Source organism: Cyprinodon variegatus, unplaced genomic scaffold, assembly GCF_000732505.1.
Source record: "Cyprinodon variegatus isolate N-32 unplaced genomic scaffold, C_variegatus-1.0 Scaffold757, whole genome shotgun sequence".
In the NCBI taxonomy this organism is placed as follows: Eukaryota; Metazoa; Chordata; class Actinopteri; order Cyprinodontiformes; family Cyprinodontidae; genus Cyprinodon; species Cyprinodon variegatus.
Window position 1 is genome coordinate 233,551 of NW_015151210.1, and position 5,433 is coordinate 238,983.

The 5,433-nt window shown below is 35.5% G+C and overlaps 1 protein-coding gene across 2 annotated transcripts in view; it reads right to left on the bottom strand.

Moving 5' to 3' along the window:
* fam46c (family with sequence similarity 46 member C) overlaps positions 1-2,483 on the bottom strand; it is a 4,612-nt gene extending 2,129 nt beyond the window's left edge. Inside the window, exon 1 of one of the 2 annotated variants that reach the window (XM_015395738.1) lies at positions 2,361-2,483. The gene's annotated coding sequence lies outside the window, so the exon portion shown is untranslated. The remainder of the gene's footprint in view (positions 1-2,360) is intronic. The other variant, XM_015395739.1, reaches the window with a different exon arrangement.
* Positions 2,484-5,433: the final 2,950 nt, after the last annotated feature.

Here is a 5,433-nt window from a genome sequence, read left to right on the forward strand (position 1 = left end):
GGCTGTAGGCTTTGCTTTGCGCAGGCGGTCTGGAACGCAGCGGGGCGGAGCGGAGCGGAGCGCAGACGGAGTATGTGGGATTTCAGGGTAAGCCTCTGCTTTGTTTGTTGACAGTCAGCATCAATTGTACCTCAACAACCAATCAGTTGACTTTTGCTTGATGCTCTTATGGATTTCCTTTGAAGCCTTAACTCCTGATTAGGATTTTTATTGATAATCTAAAGGATTAAAATACTACCAGAAACATAATGAGCATCAAAATGAATGCCGCTTTAGCAAATCAGTGCAAATGTATTCCAAGACATAATTTATACATTAAAAACTGAAAATAAAGCGACAAATTCTCAGTGAAATACACATTATATAAATCATATGATGAATGATTTCGGGCTGGTCTCCCTTTTTGTTTATTTTTGGATCTCGGGCTGTTCTTGTTGGATGTGAGTGGTTTGTTTTATTGTGGCAGCAACTGTTTGATTACATCCAACAGCAAAGTTTATTGTTTGGTTCATTCGCTATGAACTGCTGTCTAACGCATGATTCATTGTTATCTTGACAGATGGTTGGCATTACGTTAAAACAAGAACACTTCTGGAACATGACACATCAGTTTTCTGAAGTTTGAGCCTTGAAGTTTACAGTTCTGTTTTTCCATATTTAGATACAATCCTGAAACAGAGTTTAAAACCCTTTATAGAGCAAGTTAGGGTTTTTGATCCCCTTTACAAATGGAGGCCCCCCTCCTGTCCCTCAGTGAGATCTAGAAGCACAAGATCTATATCCAGCCATATAGCAAACATAATGCTACATGACTGTTCATCTTATTTTGTCCTTTAACCAATTAGATGAGCCCTTAAATGATATATTAACTACAGTAAATTAAGTTGGGGAAAAAAAGTTAAGTCAAGAAAAAAAAGGTAAAAAAAAACTAATTAAAATTTAAAAAAATAGTCCTAGTTAGCAATTATATTTAGGTTTGTAAACTAAAAATTTAAGTGCCAGTATCAGCATTAATGCCTCTAAGATTATGTTGTACCAAATAAAAATGTGTTTCTTTCACTCTCAGTGTTTTTCAGGACTTTCTTATAGAGGCCCTTTTAATTTTCTTAACATATTTGTGCAAGTTGGCGTTTGTTATTACATTGACATTCATTTTTGCCATTAAAATATCCATATCTTTTTAATGTTACAAAGGTAATAAGGTCTCCTGGATCCCAATAACAGTATTGGCTTGAAATTTGTGAAAGTATTTCAATGAGTATGGAGCACCAGCTCTGCCATATTATTAAAAAAAAATAAACACCCCCTCCTCCTTTGCATAATGAGTCAGAAATGCAGACAGAAATGTAAAAAACGACTGCCAGAAATAAATAACATGGAATATAGGGTAAAAAAAATACAAAGGAAGAATAAACTAGACAAAGATATTATATGATGCACACAAATACTTAAAAGTAATAAATTAAGTTGAAGAATATAACATACAATAAATAAATGAGGTAATTATAACAAAGGCAAATAAATAAAGAAGCTAATTAAAAGAGATTCATACATTTTTATCTCACCGTATAATTTTATTTCTACCTACATGTATTTGTTGATTATATCTTTAGGGGCAATTAATGATATGCTTATCTATTTATTGAGCATTTATTTATTTTTAAATGTGGCAGAGTTGGTCCTCCGTAACTGAGTGCCCTCTAAAGGATTAAAAGGTTGGTATGTTTTAGAAAACATGTCATGCTTGGCAGCAGTCAGCGCTGTTATCACTAATCTCACCAGAAAAAGCTGCTCGGAAGTTTTAAAACAAAACACCAAACCGAGGCGAGGTCAGTCAGCACGAGCGGGTTAGAATGTGCGCGCGAGGCGAGCAGCTCGTGCTCTCAGCGAGCCGTGAGCCTTCTAGAACAGCTCCACGCGCGCGCCTGGCTTTCATTCCACTGACAAACAGCATCAAACCACCAGCTGAACACCGCTTAGAATCACTCTAACGCGTCCAGCGAAGACATTTGATACGTTTAACAACGCCACTGGTGACGGTTTTTAATAAAGTCAACTCAAAAGTGCAAACGCCAAAAAGTCCGATAACTTTCAGAGCTTTGAAGTTAGCAGTAAAGTCACGTTTGCTGGTGATCCCATCCATATGGCGAAGAGTTTCAAGCTGTTGAGCAAGTTTAAAAAGTTTCGAGCAAAACAGGATAAAACTCCTTAATCGATATCCAACTTGTGTCACGTTTTAGAATTACGCAGTCGGATAGAGAGTTTTAATAAAATGACAAAAAATTACGTACACGACTTTGAGTGAGGGTGGTTCGCACTTACGCAGGAATAAAGTATTTAAAAAGATTAGCAGTACATACGTTACCAAAGGAGAGCACTGGAAGCATTCAAAATCCGAAAGAGATGATGACTTCGTGCACACGGCTCCACATAATAACCCCACGGTGAAAGCCAGCGTTTAAACCACAACCTCCGCTCCTGACACGCCTGTTTTATAAAGCCGAACTACTGCCTGCTGAAATAAATGCGCCGCTCTCTGACGCAGCTCCTTTTGCTACGTAGACGCCAACTGCTAACTACAAACACAGCTATGAACCGCACACAGTTGTATAATTAGTATAATTAATATATTTACCTAGTAATCCAAACAGGTATCCTCTAAAGCTCACATCTGATGTTTGAGTTGTTGAGTTCTAATGTACCAATGCGCCAAACGCAGCGTCTGATTGGTCAAAGATGTTTTGCGTTGCCAGGATACCGGACGGGTCTACAGGCAGCCGGAGTCCGTGACGTTTACCGTCACGTGACGCAACTCAAAGGGCAGCGGAAGGTTCCGGCAGATTTCCTGACTGCTCTGTGTTGTCTGTGCTGCTGTGGTCACTATTCTGCTTTCTGTTTAAAAATATTGAAATCATGCAGGTATTTTTGTAATTTTATCATAAGAATGTTGTTTCTTAGAGCAAATTAACCTCCAATATTCAGTTAAAGTTTAAGGCTTGATATTCAAACATATGAACTCAGTACATCCGGAACTCATTAAATCAAACTTTGTTCTTATTTATTTTAAAATCTGTATTTGCAACTGTGGGAAATGTTGTAATTCAAACAATGTCATGTTAATAGCGTATTTTTGTTATGGCAAAAAAGTTAGACAAAGAGAGTGCATCAGCACCAGATGAAAATTGTAATATTTCTGTAAAATAAGCCTTGGACAAGTTGCTATTGCTTTTTATATTTCCCTTATATTTGCACCAAGTAACTTGTTTTCCCGCACAACTTTAGTGTTTGCATAACCAAACCTTTTCTTTTGCAATTATTACATACCATGAATTTAGTTTTGTTTAAATTCTAAGTTAATTTCTTAATTAACTGCTTTTCTACATATATCTAGAAGTTTTCCCCTAACCAGAAAATGCTAGAATTGTTTGAAAACAGCACTTACAGCATATTATTTAAAATTGCAAATATAATTTATTTGAAAAATAATCAGCTTAGGACTGAAAATCAAGAAACTTCCAAACATGAGGACTTATGTTGTCAGGGGATGTACCAACTGCAAAGTTTTATAACCAGAGGAACTGAGAAATTCATTCTAGCTTAAACTGATTGTCCTAATTCTTTTTGTTAGTATTTATTTAATTCTTAGATAATCAGTTTTTCACATTCAAATATTAGATGAGTATATATATGAGAGATTGAAGTAAAGTTACATTGTTAACATTATGAATTGCTGATATTTTTCTATGTTTTGCCAGTTCAGCCCCAATGGAATCTAAAAACAGTCTGGAGCATCAAGCTCCAAACATGTTTCCAAAGTTTCTATTTTGTAAAAATTACAAACATTGCTCCAAAGACTTTACTAGATGTGTAAAACTGTAAAGAAACACATAGAATTTATAACAAATGTTTTCCTTAAAAATCATTTTACTAAAAACATATTTAACCATTTAATCCAAGCAAATATTTCTTCAAATACTTTTTGTTTTTAATATTTATTTTATTTTGTTTAATTAACATAAGTGCCCACAAAAATATCTGAGGCAGATTTTAAGAAATAAAACATTTAGACGTTACAAACGTATGGTTTTTTTTATTAGCTATTCATGGAAACCTAGAGATAGAGGATATTACTTAACAGAGGAATATTCTGCTAAAGAGCTGGGGAAAAAAAGAAAGCTGTGGGGGATACTCTGCAACTTCCAAGGAAGACATCTTGTTTCATTCAGGCACTTTCTTGAAACACTGAAAAGAAGAAAAAAAAAACATGACTTGTCTGTTAGCAGGATTCACTTTTGAAACAGATTACGTTCTAGCTAACAAAAATAAACAACTAAAATGACCTATAACAGTCTGGATACCTACACCTTTAACAGACACTACCTGTATACAACTCAATGAAACATGATATTGAATGTTGTTTAATTGCACACATTAATCTGTGAGGATTTCAGAAGAAACTGGCCTCCCTCAGGATGCAGTGATGGGAAAACCAGGAGGTGAGCTGAAACAGAAAAGTGAGAAGGGGAAAGCAAAAGGGGTGTTGTGGTTGTGTGCTGTGGGGAGCCCCTTGAGGGGTGACTTATACATCCTTTCATTGTATTGACAGCAGAAAACTGATCAGGAAGGGGAACCCCACTCTCTCTCTATAGACTCACTGAAAACTGTTAGCACAAGCATTTCCACAGAAAAGACACAAAACTAATGCACTGAAATAATCAAAACCTAAACAGTAGCATCAATCCAACTTGTTCATTCCCTATTTGAACAAAGTCAGACTTTAAAGAGTCTTATGAGAGGGAGTTAATGTTGACTTTAGTTTGTTGAGTTTCAACAGAGACTGCTTTAAGGTTCTTGGGAAATCTCCTCAGCATGATTTAGGGAGATTGCAGGTTAATACATGACTAATTGACAGAGAAGTATAACGTGTTTACAGTTCAGCCCTGTCCCAACTCATTTTTACATCTCCATCCATCTACCCAGATAGATGGATTGATAATTTTTAAATAGAGAGAATTAGATGGGAGCAAACATAAAACCTTGAGGGACACCATAAATAAATAGTTCAGATGTGCGTGTATCTTATTTTTTCTTCACATAAAAATCTGTTACAATAATAATTTTAAAAACCAATTCCATTTAATTTCTGTGAATCCTATGTAAACATATATTTTCAAGAGAGGTTTATGTTCCACTGACAGAAAAACACACAAAATCAAAACAAAATTGCTAGTAACATTTTCTAATTAAATTCAATTCAGTTAATTTCTATAGTATATTCACAACACATGTCATCTCAAGGCACTTTACAATTCAACCAGATCATTCAGTCAAACTAATTCATAATTTTCTATCTAACGAAAATCAGTTGATTGCATCGACTCATTGACTTGAATGCAAACCCTCACGCTAAGCATGCTTGTAGCGACAGTGGAG